At 47.7% G+C, this 15,990-nt stretch overlaps 1 non-coding gene across 1 annotated transcript; it reads left to right on the top strand.

The window, feature by feature from the left end:
* The first annotated feature begins 14,808 nt into the window (after positions 1–14,808).
* On the top strand, positions 14,809–14,922 carry LOC147734928 (small nucleolar RNA U109). The gene has a single exon (XR_015308230.1). It is a non-coding gene; the product is annotated as a small nucleolar RNA U109 (small nucleolar RNA).
* The last annotated feature ends 1,068 nt before the right edge of the window (positions 14,923–15,990 follow it).

Below are 15,990 nucleotides of genomic sequence, written 5' to 3'. Positions count from 1 at the left end.
CCTGGGGTACGCCGCAGATGATCTCGGTGGCGGTGGAGCGGAAGGGGGAGAGGCGGACCCACTGAGTTCTGCTGGAGAGGAAGGATGTGGTCCAGTCCAGGGCCTTCTCTTGGATCCAGGCGTTGTGCAGGCGTGTTCGTAGTGTGTGGTGGCAGACCGTATCGAAGGCGGCTCATAGGTCCAGGAGGATGAGGGCTGCAGTTTGTACATTGTCAAGCAGGGTCCTGATGTCGTCGGTGGTGGCGATGAGGGTGGTTTCAGTGCTGTGGTTGCTGCGGAAACCTGACTGGGATGGGTCCAGGATGTTATTGTCCTCGAGGTGTCGGGTCAGTTGTTTGTTGACGATTTTCTCAGTGACCTTCGCAGGGAACGGGAGCAGGGAGATGGGGGTAGAAGTTCTTGGGGTCCGCCATGGGCTTTTTGAGTAAGGCGTTGATCTCGGCGTCCTTCCAGCTCTCTGGGAAGGTTGCTGTCTCGAAGGAGATGTTGATAACTTTCCAGAGATGGGGGGCGATGATTGCGCTGGCTTTGTTGAAGACATGGTGTGGGAATGGGTCAGACGTGGATCCGGAGTGGATGGAGTTCATGATCTTGATGGTGTCATCGTCGTTGATGCTGGAACAGGCGATCAGATGGCTAGTAGTCGCTGGGTGGAGGTCTCAGTGGTCGGCGAGGCGGTCGTGGCTTTGAAGCTGTCGTGGATGTCCGCGATCTTGCGGTGGAAGAAGGTGGCCAGTGAGTCTCTCAGGTCCTGCGAAGGGGGTTGTCATTGGTGTGTGAGCTGGGGTTGGAGAGTTCCTTCACGATGCTGAAGAGTTCTTTGCTGTTGTGTGTGTTGTTATCCAGGCGGTCCTTGAATGCAGTCCTCTTGATGATTCTGATGAGTTGATGGTGTCTGCGGGTAGCGTTTTTGAGGGCTGTGTGGTTGTCTGGTGATCCTTTGCATAGCCAGTTCTTCTCCAGTTTCCGGCAAGTATGCTTGGATGTAGTCTGTGGAGGCGAGGGTGTGGGAGCTGATGAGGTCGGCGATGGAGTCGCTGAACTGTGGTCTAGGTCCGGGGGGTCTGTGAACGCGTGTTTCTCTGTGGGTGATGTTGGGGTCGGTGTGGATCTGGAAGTCCAGGTGTTCGGCAGTGCTGAGGGTGTCGTCAGTGTTGGTCGAGACTCTGAGGATGTTCTTGTGGACGATGGCAATTCCACCTCCCCTACTCCATTGGTGTGGTCTCTGCGGGAGATCTTGTAGCCTTCCGGGATGGCTATGACGATGTCGGGTGCTGAGGCGGGGTTCAGCCAGGTCTCCGTCAGGAAGGCGACGTCTGGGGTGGTTGAGTCGAGGAGGTCCCGGACTTTGACGGCGTGTTTGCGGTTGGAGCGAGTGTTGAGGAGGATGCACTTCAGATAGTTGGGTTTGTTGGTTGGCGGTTTCGCGGGTCAGATGCCTGTGAAGCTTCAGTACCAGCAGGTGAAGGGCCCTTAGGTGCGCTTCGGGGTGGCCCGGTAGCAGGTGTGTTCTCGTCCGGGGTTGAGTGCGTGGAGGGTGCTACGTCGTAGTGCAGACGGGTGTCGTGGTGTCTTCGGGGTCCAGGGGTTCTGGCGTTGGGCGCGGTCCAGGAGCGGACGGGCACAGACGGGCTTGCCTTAGGCGCGCCATTAGAAGGGGAGGTGGGAGGGAAGAGAAGCTGGGTGGGGGAAACAGACGAATGGGGGCGGGGGCGGGGACGCAGGGGACGCAGGGGACGCAGCGGCGGGGAGCGGGACCGGCAGAAACAAGCACAGGTAGAGGCAAGGGAGCAGCGAGGCAACCAGGCAAGAGACAAGGCAAGAACAAGGCAGCAAGCAACAGGCACAATCGGGACCAATACAAAGCACAGTACAGAATTAAAACAGAGGGGCACAAAAACAACAGCACGGGCAGAAACAAACCTACGGACCTACCACTGGCCACCAGGAATGAGGCACAGGTGGCAGCTTGCGGGTGGTGGAGGGCCTCGAACTCAGCAGCCGCTAGGTCAAGGGCAGGCGCAATCCGGTGGAGCTGCGTGGCGTGGGGAGCGACCTCCCTACAACAGGGTCAAGGGTCGCTCTCACTGCCGCGCAGCGGCCGCCATTAGAAGGGGAGGTGGGAGGGAGGAGCAGCTGGGTGGGAGGAACGGACGAATGGGGGCGGGGGAGGCGGGCCGCAGGGGACGCTGCGGCAGGAAGCGGGACCGGCGGAAACAAGCACAGGCAGAGGCAAGGGAGCAGCGAGGCAACAAGGCAATAGACAAGGCAAGAACAAGGCAGCAAGCAACAGGCACAATCAGGACCAATACAAAGCACAGTACAGACTTAAAACAGTGGGCGGTGGGCAGGGCGGCAGGGGACGCAGCGGCGGGAGTGGGACCGGTGGAAACAAGTATGGCAGAGGCAAGGGAGCAGCGAGGCAACAAGGCAAGAGAGAAGGCCAGAACAAGGCAGCAAGCACCAGGCACAATGAGGACCAATACAAAGCACAGTACAGAATTAAAATAGTGGGGCACAAAAACAACAGCGTGGGCAGACACAAACCTACCAGCCTACCACTGGCCACCAGGGATGAGGCGCAGGTGGCAGCCTGCGGGTGGTGGAGGGCCTTGAACTCAGCAGCCGCTGGGTCAAGGGCAGGCGCAGTCTGGTGGAGCTGCGTGGCTTGGGGAGCGACCTCCCTACAAAAGGGTCAAGGGTCGCTACTCTATGCCACAGCTCTCTACCCTGCATCACACCACTCTACACCACTTCACTCTGCTCCAAAACAGTCTTCTCAATGCTACTGGACTTTACACTACTGCATTCTGCGCCACTCTACTCCACTTTGTGCCACTATACTCTATGCCGCTATACTCTATGCCACTATACTCTATGCTGCTGCACTCTATGCCTCTGCCAGTTATTCTGGGCCACTCCACGCCACTGGACTCTACTCTACTCTTCACCACTATATTCTATGCCACTTCACCCCACGCTACTCTGCAACACTCCACTCTTTGGGTTTGTAATTTACGCTACTACACCCTAAGCCAATGTACTGTACTCTGTACCACTCCACTCTAGCCACTGCACTTTATCACAATTCACTCTTCGCTACTCTAATCTACTCTGTACCACTGTACCACTGAACTGTACACCACTGCACTCTATGCCACTGCACTCTACCCTTCACCACTTGACTCTACCCTGCACCACTCCTCTCAACGCCACTTGACTCTCTTCTGAAACAATCCACTCTATGCCACTGCACTCTGCACCACTCCACTGTATGCCTCTGCACTCTACGCCACTCCACTCTACTCTACACCTCTCCATTCTACACTGCACTACTCCACTCTATGCCATTGCTCTCTACACCACTCTATTCGACTCTGTACCACTCTACTCTAAGGTACTGCACTCTACTCTACACCACTGTACTCAACAGCACTCTACTTTGTAACACTGCACTCTCTGCCAACGAACTCTGTGCACCACTGCACTCTATACCACTGCACTCTACTCTGCATCACTCTGCTCTATGCCACTCTACTGCACTCCTGCAAATGCACTCTACACCACTATACTCTATGCCACGCTCATCGGCATCACTCCACTATAAGCCAATGCTCTCTACTCTACATCACTCTACTCCACACCACTCCACTCCACATTACTCTACTCTACTCTCCTACACTCCACTCTACACCAGTACACTCTATGACTCTGCACTCTACACCACTCTACTCCGAACCACTCTATGCTACTGCACTCTTTGTCACTCTGCTCTACTCTGCACCACTGCACTCCACGCTACTGCCCTGAATGCCGCCACATTGCACCATTATAGTCTACTCTCCTCCACTGCACTGTCGGATACTCTAGTCTACTCTGCCCCACTCTAAACGACGCCATTGCATTCTACGGCGCTACAACTGTCCACTCTATGCCACTCCACTCTACGCCACTCCACTCTGTACACCACTCTACTCTACGGTACTCTCCTCTACGCCTCAAACTTTTAGTTATGCTGAACAGTAGCTACGCTGGTGTACAACATGGCAAAAACACATTGGCAAAACCAAAAGCTCTTGCGTAGACGAGACCTATTAGCTGTGCAAATGCTTTGTTATCAATGTGTGTCAATGACTGATATGGTGGATTGCCTTCCATGGCCACATGAATGTGTCATTCCTTGTTGTGTAGGTAAGTCATCAGCCGCTTAACTTGATACTCCATTACTACTTAATTCATATGTCCCTTCCTGCATGGCCACTGAGAAAACTCATGACCAGCTGGTGCCCGACTGGCTTTACAGAAATGCCACCTCTTCCTACATTGTCTTCTTGGTCAATGCCCTTTCATTCCTCTGTTTGTTTTCAAGGCGCTCGGCCTCTCTCTCCCAGGCGGTCTCCGTGCCCCCGCCCTTGTCTTTACTAATCCACACGTCTCTTGTTCGCCAGTCCGAGCGGCGGACAGGACACCGATCTCCCCGATCCATTAGCGGCCAAACCTGATTAGCATTGGAAAGGAGCGCGTGCAGTCAGCAGGGAAATGTGATTAGAAGGAAGATCTGCATCTCGAGGACAGATGGGAGGCGGCAATCAAAGGCGATGGGGGGGGGGGGGGGGGGGGGGGGGGCAGGTGTACCTCGTCTACCTCATAAACTATGAGACGTGAATTTCAGGGCGTACACATAAGGTCAAACCCAGGACATCAAAGCCGGTTTGGAGCAGATCAAACTCGCCAATGTAAAGGCCCCTAGGCCTTTCAATAGCACGGTGTTATTGGAAACAAACAACAAAATGGCCCGTGAGCAGGGCTTTAAGTGGGCCGGGTCTCACCGGTCCTGAGCACCAGCGGATTTTTAAAGGGGGCCTCGGGCTCTTTTTTGTGCCTTGGCACAGGCGGTCTGTGCAGTGACAGCAGGCACATCGATGCGTGCGTGCTCACACTGCTCACTTCTCACTAGTGGAGAAGTTGCGGCATGATGTCATGCCAGGTGAGCGTTGTAGGGGAAGGGAAATCCTTTAAAGAGAGTTAATTTCTCTCTGTATTTCCCTTGTCTTTTTGAAACTCAGGAGCAACGACATTGTCGTAGTGTCACCAGAGTTTTAAGTGGAAGCTTTTTCAATATTATATACAAGCCATAGTCGCTGCTTATTTATCTTATGCAGCATATAACCGTTGACAAAGCCAATAGTCCTGACTTGTTGTAGATAGGATGTTACTTTTTGTATATATCTGGATGCAATGAAATGAAATGAAATGAAATGAAATTAAATGAATGAGACTTATATAGCGCACGACTTACCCTGGGGCATCTCAGCGCTTGCTTAGGGAACCCGTCCTGGTATTCCCCTGTGAGATAACCCTGGCAGGGTATCCACAAGGTGAAAGTCAGGCATCCCACCGCAAGGGGCCGTTGTGTAGATTAAGCAAGCTATTGCCCAGAGTCGCAGAGTGTGAACCCGTGAGTCGAGAAGGCACCGGAGAGAGAATTAATGAGTCAGTGGAATTTTTGAGCCTAAGTCCCGCCGAGGCGGGGAATTGAACCCTGGTCCCGGGCCGAACTCAAGCTCCAGGTCTGCCGCCTCTAACCCCTGAGCCACACTTCTCCACTCAATGACAATGACAATGACAGAAACGGAAAAATACAAGTTGGGGGGCACACTGCACTAAGCACATATTTTTAGCTTATGTGTTGTTAGGCCATTGCCATGATTGCATCGGCCACGCCCCTTTGAAAGACCCCCCCAGTTTTTTCATCCCACTTAAAGCCCTGACCGTGAGATTAAGAGTGGGAGCGTGGTCCCAGGGGTCTGATAAATGGTCGATCCCTGTCTATTGCAGTACAGATGTACCAAAAAGATGGGATGGTATGTTAACCAGAGTAATCGCCACTAGGTGAAATTGATTCAAGCGTTCCATCCATCCCTAAGTGCAGGCTGGATCTAGGTGAGTCTTATGGCCAAGTCAGGGTTCCACGCTTGTTCTACCAGAAGACTCGAGAAGAGCATCACCAAGACCTGATCCAGTCTGGGGCTTTGTGTGGTCCTGTGTATAGGGAAAGTGAACTACTAGTCGACCGGGATTAGCTCTATTTAGAGAAGGCCAAGACTGATCTGCATACGGGTGGTCACTGTCTGTAATATTTAAAAAACGCAGGGGCATATGGACAAGGCCCTATCGCCACCACAACGTAACCTATAGTGATGGTGTGGCGGCGATAGGACGTGTGCCTTATGTACAAGGCAGCATTAAGCTGGCCCCCTTTCCTGCTAGGCTTAGCGTGAAAGGGGTGGTCAGTGCCCACCGCAACACCCATTTATTTTGATGCTGCCCCCTATGTACAAGGGGGGCATACATATGAGGCAGCGCCACAATTAAGACCAGGTAAGACCTGGTCTTAAGTTGGCGAAACAAGGAGAAATGCATTTTTTCTCCTCGTTTTTGCTTTTACCATGTGTGCTGCCTTGTGCAAAATGCCATGGATTGTTTATGTACAGGAAGGTGTCCCTTCCTGTACAAAAACAATCTTTTAAAAAATGGTATTTTGTCACTTTCATGTGTGCTGCATGAAAGTGAAAGGTTGGCATTTCTAGGATTGTTTATGTGCATAAACAATCCTCCCCTGCACGCAGACACCCTTGCTCCCTGCGTCGGAGCTAAGATGCTAAAATTAGCGACATCGCAGGGGGAAACGCAAAGCTGCACCACTTTCTTGTAAATATGGTGCAGCCTTGCGTGTCAGAAGTGGAGGAGAGAGGCATTAAGCCATGACTGCTAACGCCTCTCTCTGCCACTTCCTTGTACATATTGCCCTAAGAAACTGTAGAGTATAGCGGGGATTTAAATTAATTCAAGCATTCTAAGAGTGACCTTTTGTGCTGCCAGGGCTCTGGGGGCTTGGGAGGTGAGTAGACTAGCACACAAATTACAGAAATGTTTTTCTTTTCAGGAATAGAGAAAAGCATACTTAGGGGAATAGGCTAATTTAAATATCCCATCCTGAAGGGGACCACATAATGCATGTGTTCCACAGGGTTTAAAGAGATATGCACGGCTGAAAACAGAGAGCATAGAAGTCCTTATATAATGTATATAAAGCCCATGCCCAAAGCAAATGAGGTCAACACTTCCCATTCTTGAGCATCATTCCTCAAATGTGCTGATGGAAGCAAAGAAGGCAGTCAGCAATATTGGGGCAGAGTTCCTGGTGGAGAGTCCGGAGAATTCACCACCCCTTCAGCTGTTTCTTGTCTGTCTTGGGTGATGCTATGGTTCCGATCTGCTTGAACGGGGCTTCTAGTGAGCCTTTGCAACTCGCTTGGCCTTGTACATTCTCCTTTATCCTCTTCATCACTTTCTCCAGGTTCTGATTTGAGAAGATCTTTTAAGATTCTGAAAAACAAGAGGTATTATGAGGTCTTTTCTTGATAGTGGGAACATAGCACGTGTATGAGATGCATATACCAGCAGATAGCCCAAAATTCCCACCAGTGAATGGTGGTTCTTCACATACAATTGATCTCTTTTCTGAATGTCTGAGTGACATTCTTTCATCTTACTAGTGATATTTGTTATTACTCCTTTTTCTTTCCACCTTTGCTTTCTTTGGGTCTAAAGGTGACCATGTGACTTATACATTTACAGTACTAATTCTGACCCAGTAGTAGCATTTCTGGGAAGAATCATTAGACCTATGTGCAGCGTCCATGGTTTTGATTATAGGTTGGAATGCAAATGGATCTATGTCAATTAAATGTTTGCATCATCTCAAGAACCTATGGGGCATATTATCAAGCCCATCATCTCTGCTTTAGCGGCCGTTTTCGCCCGAAAAGCAGCAATATATTTATCTCCATATCATCAATGCACCGCTAACATGCATTAACACATGTTAGCAGCAGTTTTATGAACACCCCACCTTGCATTGCTAATTAAATGCAAAGTAGGTGTTCCTTCACAAAACAACAGCAAAATAGTCGCAAAGACAATCTTGCGGTATTAACAAGCCAGACACGGACGCGCGATGCGATAAAAAATAGTTGCGCTAACCGCGGTTATCGCAGGAATCTAATGTCAGGTAAAATCCTGATTGTGCTATCTTTTTAATGGGAGGTGGATTGACAGATTAAGTCAATCCCACATTTACAAGCTTTTCATTAGCGCTGTGAAATCATCGCTTGATTTCACATGCTAATGATGTTTATCACCGTCTATCGCTTTTTTGAACATCAACTGTTAGCAAAGAGTTGCTAATATGCCGCTAACACAGCGATGTAATTCAGCGATAGACACGATAGACAAAAAAGCGATAAGCGTGCTTTGCGATCATTTTTGCAATTACTTGATAATATAGCCCAGAGTTGGCCATTTTACCTGCTAATTAGCGTGTAGCCGGTGATTTGTTGTGGCACAGTACTTGATTGCCTCAGGATAGATAGTGAGAAGATGTGGTCTGACGGCTAGATTGCCGACTTTGGTGCTGGAAACCAAGGTTCGAGCCTCTGGGTCGCATCCACATCCTGGGATTCTGGGCAAAACACTTACCCCCACATGCATCAATGTAAGGTTTTGCAATTCCTTATTTGCGAAAATTTGGGAATCGCAAATAAGGAATCGCAAAACGGGATGCATGATTAAAATCGAATAAAATTTGCGATTCGGTAAAAATCGCAATTTTTACCGAATCGCAAATATTATGCGAATTCCAATTTGCAATTGCGCAATTCCCATTGATTCCTATGGGCCTAAGTCCCATAGAAATCAATGGGAATTGCGAATTTGCAAATTAGAATTCGCAAAATGTTAATGCATTCCATGGGTGCGGGGGGGTCCAAAGGACCCCCCCCTGCACCCCGGAAATGTGTTTTGAAGTGCATGTTTCACACACACATGTCCTAAGGACATGTGTGTCTGTAACATGACAGTGTGTGAAAATGCAATTTTGAGCATTTTAACACATTTTCGCAAATTACCACGAGGTTCAACCTCGTGGTAATTTGCACCCCCTAATTGCAAATTCGCAATTTTAAAAGTAATCATGCATTGCTTTTAAGGAATCGCAAATTTACGATTCCCTAAAAGCAATCGCATTTTTGGAATTCGCTAAATATAGCGATTTTTCCTAAAATGTTTGATGCATACCAAAAAGATATTTAGGAATCGCAAACGGCCGATTTTACCGAATCGCACCGTTTGCGACTCCTAAATACCTTGATGCATGTGGCTGCAAATCTCCCGGTGCGTGAATGTGTCTTTGTGTAACGTAACCGGTGCTCATGTAAAGCGCTCAAATACCTTCGGGTCTAGTGTGCGCTATAAAAATCTGCACTTAAAAAAAAAATCCTCAGGTGTACTTGGGACTGTTTTTCTTGGAACAAGGGAGCATTGTGCATTGTGATTTCTTCCAGGAACTTCAGTGCATTCCCGGTTATGCCTTGTGTGGACAGCACTACCCAACATACATCATTCCAGTGATTTGCACGTCTGCAGAAAAGCAGAATGTATCCATCCCTGTTGGCAGATTAAGCTCTGCTTGTGAGCAGCAAAAGTTAGCAGTTACTTTGCCCATGGGTGGTTTGGATCGCACATTTATAAACATTTTCCAGGCGGGGATCTGGATCCGCAGCCTCAAACTTCAGAGAAGGTGTGGAGTGGAGCACTTTTAAGTGTCCTGCTCAAGCTGCTCTCTAGAGACAGCCTTTTTGTAAAGTGATGATTGTCACACCAGGTAGCTGGGCCTGGCCCCTAGCAGGAGGAGACAAAACATGAGCACAACTACAAGTGAGGTCTCTGCACCTGACTGCCATACGCCTTCCAGAAGCAGTAATCAGAGACAGACAAAAGAGCAGCCCTGGCTAGAAGCGTCCTCACCTTGAACAAGAGACAATCTACCAAGTAGCAGTGCTCATGAAGAACTAATCTGCAGCCCCTGCTAACAAAGTCTTCATTGAATTTCTAAAAGCAGACTTGTGTCCACACTTCTCACTCCAGTTTCTGCATCTCTACCCTCCAGCCACAGGAATGCAGGCAGTACACTTCCACTGTCAGAGAGAAGAGGTCCTCATCTTACAGCCTGTGCCATGCAAAACCAGGGACACACACTCATCCACACAGGGTCCCGATATCACATGTTCACTGTACACACACACATGCTCTCAACATGCACACTGGATGTCAACTCATGGCTGTGGGTTTCACTTAACAGTGTAACTTTACACAAGAAGGGCCCGATTCACAGAATGAACTTAAGACTCAATCTTAAAACTTACTACTATTTTGGTATTCACAGAATGCACTTACTGCTTTTGGTATTCACAGAATGCACTTACTACTTTTGGCATTCACAGAAGTTAGGATTTAGTCTTAAGTTCGTCTTAAGTCTGTCTTAAGATAAACCTAACTTCTGTGAATACCAAAAGTAGTAAGTGCATTCTGTGAATACCAAAAGTAGTAAGTTCATTCTGTGAATGTCAAAAGTAGTAAGTGCATTCCATGAATACCAAAATAGTAGTAAGTTTAGGATTGAGTCTTAAGGTCATTCTGTGAATCGGGCCCGAAGGGTCTGCAGATCAGGCTCTCACAGGTAGATAAAAAAGGTCACACTACAATCATACTATGATCATAGCACACGGTACATTGCCACCATTGCTTTACCTGATTCACCCATGACACGGACACCAGTCTGCTGTCTTCATTGAGGGCACGCTTGGTGCACCCCTCCAGATCACAGGACAGGCCCCGACCTCACACTCGCTGGGACAGGCTTGGGCCTCTGTGCCTCTGTGAGGTTAGCATAAGGCAAGGGCCAGAAGAAGTCAGGAGGCCAGGTTCAAATGCAGTCGGGCACTCAGGGCAGGGGTACAAGGCTGTTCATTATGCTGCAAACACTTCCATTATTACACCTACATTTTCTTGAGTGCATCATCAGACCATTTTACACAATGTTACTTAGTAAGATGAATTGATCAATGTAGTGCACTTGATGCAAGCTAACTATAATTTTTACTGCACAAATATCTTGTATACTCATTGAATAACCTCAGAAAGGCTACATTGGCTCAACCCAAACACCTTTTGGCTGTAGCTGTTTTCAGCACGCAAACTCACCCTAAATTCCTGCACATGATGCACAAAAACGGCAAGGACCTATAGGACTTTGGTGCCCCCCGATTGGACCCGTCACCAGTTCTGAGAGATTTATGAATCAATGCTGAGAGATTCTTCTAAGAAGGACAGACAAGCTTTGTTGTTCTTTGATAGCCCGCAGCAGCAAACAGGAGACTGTGAGGGGATAAGGGTGGGACGGGGACAGATTTTGGTGTCATTATGCATCAAAGTGATGTCACTGCCACTCCGTGTGTCATTTTGGTGAAACGTCATTCATTAAATAAATCCCAGCAGAGGGACACTGTTTTACTTGCTGCTTACTTGTCAACAGAGGGGAAGTTGTGTACAGAACTAAAATGTTTCCTTTCCATCTCTCTCTTCACGTCAGGCTTCTGTCGCCTGCAGCCCATCACCAGCATTTCCCATACATAGCGCTAGATAACCTTTTGGACGAGTAAGAAGTAAAGCGCTCTACAAGTCTGATAAACAGATAAATAAATAAAATCTCCCCACCTTTTAAAAAGTTTATGCGCTAGTCTGAGAGAATTCAAAAATCTCGAAAGTTACTTGCTTGTAATAACATGGGCCTAAATCTTGATATAAGGTCTCTGATGTAACCCTGGGGATTTTACATTTTTACCACCCTGACTGTTTTTTCTTGGGTATGGTGTGGATTACAATGTTTTGCTGCATAACTCTGGTGAGAGTCAAGGCACAGCTTGATTTAACCCCCCTTTGTGGCTGACACCAGAAATGAATCTTGCATCTGGGAATGCAGCTGGCTTCAGGCCACACATTCCTGTCCTGGAGAATGACTGCTCTGACTGCGAGCAGCTCCAAGAGGAAAACAACAGTCTGATGGAATGACACAGAACTACCCATCCCTAACTAGTCTCCTAGGTTACGAGATGTTCCCAACACCAGGTCGGAGAAGGGGATCATTTGAGATGTCGCACCACACAAGAGTAAGTGGGTAAAAAAACACATTACACATCCTCCCTGTATATAATGCCAAACCGCAAAAGATAATCTTTGTGGTTTTATATGACTCGTTTTAGATCACCCTCCCACCCACCAGAGTATGGCAATCCTCCTTAGAGGGATCATTCGTATACAGAGCATTGTGGGTAAATTTTAAGCAAATTCGTTTATGTTGAGTTATGCTATGTTGAGTTACGCTGCTATGCTAATTTATATTGTGTTATCAGCTATGTTATGATGGACTATTGCAAATTGCAAGTTGTATTTATGTATTGCCCCTGATGCTTTGCTGAAAGTAGCACGCCACAGGGGTAGCCAAGGGGGAAGTTGAAGAGGTTGTAAACCAGGCTTTGTAGGCAATGTTGTGTTGAGTTAAGTTGAGCTATGGTAAGTTGATTTATGTTACGTTATATTGACTTATGTCAAATTATGTCATTTATTTGTTTACTTTATTTTTAGGCCTCGTATACTGAGCAGCAGTCCTTTAGTGGGCTTACCAAATGCCTATAGTGGGCTTACAGCCCACTCATTACTTACAGTTGGTTTATTTATAATCTCTCTCATGTGCTTGCTTCTTATTCGATTGCTTGCATTCCTTTTCTTGTGTTTGTCCCTTCCCTGGAGCATAGCCTCCTTACAATCCTTTTGATTGGCTGACTTGTATCCTTTCACTGCTCACTTTTAGGGGCCTACTTTTTTCTTTTTGAGAGTAACTGTGTTTTCCAGCTGTCTCCCTCATTTGCTTTGCCACTGCCAAATATCCACTTGGCATTCCCTCATGTGCATCAACCCCACTCCCCTACCTTTCTCCCTTTGTCATATGCTGCTCACGCACTCTCTTGTATGTTTCTCACGCTGCACACCATGTTGCTCTCTCCCTCATGTTGCACTTTTGCTCTCCTCCCTCCATTCACTCCCTTTTACTTGCCCCATTCTACACTTCCACTCACTCATCTATTGCCCTCTATCCCTGTGGTTCTTTTTTAAATGTCATAGTTTTTTGGGTGGGCTAGCAAATTGCTGCTAGCCCCTCCATTCGGCAAAAAGTGCCTTTGCGTTACTCAAAGTATATTTGTTTATTTACTTACCCATCCCACTCCCCCACCCGCTCTTCCTTTGCCCGTCTAAACTTGCAGTACTTTTTATTTTATACTAAAAGAATCTTTATTTACTTACTAATTCAAATGGCATTCACCATTTTTGATTGGTAAATAAACATGCACTAAAAATGCAATAGGTCTCGCCTTTCTTTAAGGGAAAGCCATTTGCTTTGCTATACAATACCATTAGCAAAGCAAATGGCTTTAACTTAATCAAAGGCGAGACCTATTGCATTTTCAATGCTTGTTATATATAGGAGTCGCTATAGGTGTCCAAGAGCGTGGTGGCCGCCAGGTGCTCTGTGACAGAACAGGGTTATTGTTATTCGTCCTCAGGCGCTAATGAAAACTCCATATTTTTGTAGACGGTGAAGACTCTTCATTTTGATACTAATGGGAGAACTCGGACCATACTATATTCTTCAAAGAAGGAAGTTTAGTTTACGGCCCACTTTTAGTCAATTGGAGGTGAGGCTATAGTTCAGTTACTTTATGCTCCGTGAAAAGCTGTTGCACGGATTACCATTAGATATCGTATACGGTTACTTACTCCAGTATCTACTACTGCCATTGTTACCTACTCCAGTCTGAGTAGTGTTGGGGAGAAGGATGGGCATCGGGCCAAGGAGGCACTGGCTTCCTCGAGCTCCGATTAGCGAGTGTGCTGTACGCGAAAGCTTGCGCATGCACAATGCTTAGAAAAGAGAAGACAAACAAGTTACTGTATTGCACGGTTGAGTAGGGGCACTGCAAGTTTGCGGTGGATAAAAGATGTTCACACGCGGATGTAAGAAGTAAGGAAAAACAATTGAAATGAAAGTTCCTAACTGCATTTTCCCATTTCGAGTTCATTCCGACAGCCGTTTAAACATTCGTAAATGGTGTAAACGGTTCAGTGGAATGAGCAAAACGTATGCGATTCCTGTAAACTGCGGATGACAGATTTGAACCCCTCTTAGTTTAGCGAGTTTGGATAGATGAAAGGATGACTGCCGTCCTGATCACTGTAAATGTTAATGTAAATGTATAGGCATTTATATAGCGCACTACTTACCCGTAGGGTCCCAAGGCGCTTCGACCGCTGCGAAACCCTTCCTGGCTTCCCTGAGAGATGGTCCCTTAATGGGTATCTCCAGGGTGAGACCAGTCATCCCCGGCGGTCTGGTGGGGCCGTTAGTGAAGATGAGGCAAGCTAATGCCCAGAGTTGCCGAGTGTGATCGCTGATCAGAGTGGGCACCGAGGCGAGAGAATTATCGAGTCTGCTGACCCTGGTCCAGAAACCTGCCGCGCCGGGAATCGAACCCTGGTCCCGGGCCGTCCTCTGCTCTCGGGTCTGCCGCCTCTAACCAGTGAGCCACACTACTTCACTGTAGGGCTCTGGGAAAAGGGTCGTGGTTTTGGGGGATGCTGAGAACCATTACTGACTGATAATACTTTAAGTTCCGCAAGGCAGTTCGGTTAACGTATCTCAGCTACATATAATTGTTTAAGTTCCGTAAGGCAGTTTGTAAACGTATGTCAGCTACATACCTGGACGGTTGTTTATTTTTTCTTATATGAGTAAAATGTAAACAAATGCTTGAAACGCACATGAAGGGGTCTTTGGTCCGCTGCCCTGCGCGAGTCCACTTTCCAAAGAGTGCGACTGACCCACAAATGTGACAGATGAAGGGTGGAGCTATCAGGGCCACTGGTCTGCCAGCACAGACCGAGTGGTAGTATATACCTCCTACACAAACTGAGGTAATGGGTTTTTCAGAACCGGTACTAATCCGGTAACCCAGCGGTGTCAAGGCAACACCCAAAGACCCCTGATTCCCCTGTCTTGGCAAACAGAGACACAGGATACTTCTTGATGACGTCAAAGACCAAAGTTTATTGGTTGCAACCAGGGACAGAGATCTACGAAGTACACACGGGTAGTTCGTCAGAGACTGCACACTTAGATAAACGGAGCTCGGTCTTTTATGCCGAAAATCGTGCCTCAGGCAGCATTACAATTTACATTTGGTGCATACAAACTGACCAAGGACCATGTAGTATTTCAAAAGTAGCAAATGACGACAGTCAAAGACAATCCCATTTTCCGTTGTCCAGCCCACCAAAAACGATCGCACACATGCTTGGTTTCCTGTTCGATCAGGCCGGACAAACCCATCATAAACCCTTCAACCCAGATCGATGATCAAGTCGTAAAGGAAAGGCAGAAACAGATGGAAAGGAGATAGAGGAGTGGGAACGGTGTACCATAAAGTAGGACACGTCCTGCCCTTTGATCTTTATCAGGCCAGCTGTGGAATAAGGAACTGGCTCAGCGGGATTCGCCCCAGGCGAGGAGTCAGTTCGGCCAGGTCAACCAGAAGTCAACTAAGGTGTACGTGTCTCAAGGTTTCTCAGCCGCAGTCATCGGGCCTATGTTAGGGCAACCACACAAAATGGCTGCCACATTCAAAATGGAACCCAAAGGTTCAGACTAAATCCTCGAATACAGAGTGTTCTCCTATATCGGTTCATACGAAAACACTCAGACACGCTACACTCGCCATTTGCGGTCTATTAAGACCAAAATCGTCCATTTCCAACAATCTTTATAAATCGGGTTCGGAACTATCGAACCCAATTCGGGATCACGGAACCACAGACCCTCCTTTTGCCCTATCATAGGCAATAAACCCAAACCCATTTTAATCTGAATCCGAATCTATATTCATCAGGTCATTGATATGCTGCTGTAGCATCATCTTATTACTATGCATCTCTCTCCGGACAGGTTTCCGTACACACAAAGTAGCACAAAGGCCACAA

This window comes from Lissotriton vulgaris, chromosome 1_2 (genome assembly GCF_964263255.1).
Source record: "Lissotriton vulgaris chromosome 1_2, aLisVul1.2, whole genome shotgun sequence".
In the NCBI taxonomy this organism is placed as follows: domain Eukaryota; kingdom Metazoa; phylum Chordata; class Amphibia; order Caudata; family Salamandridae; genus Lissotriton; species Lissotriton vulgaris.
Note: the sequence above shows the minus strand (reverse complement) of the source record. Positions and strands in the feature narration are given on the sequence as shown.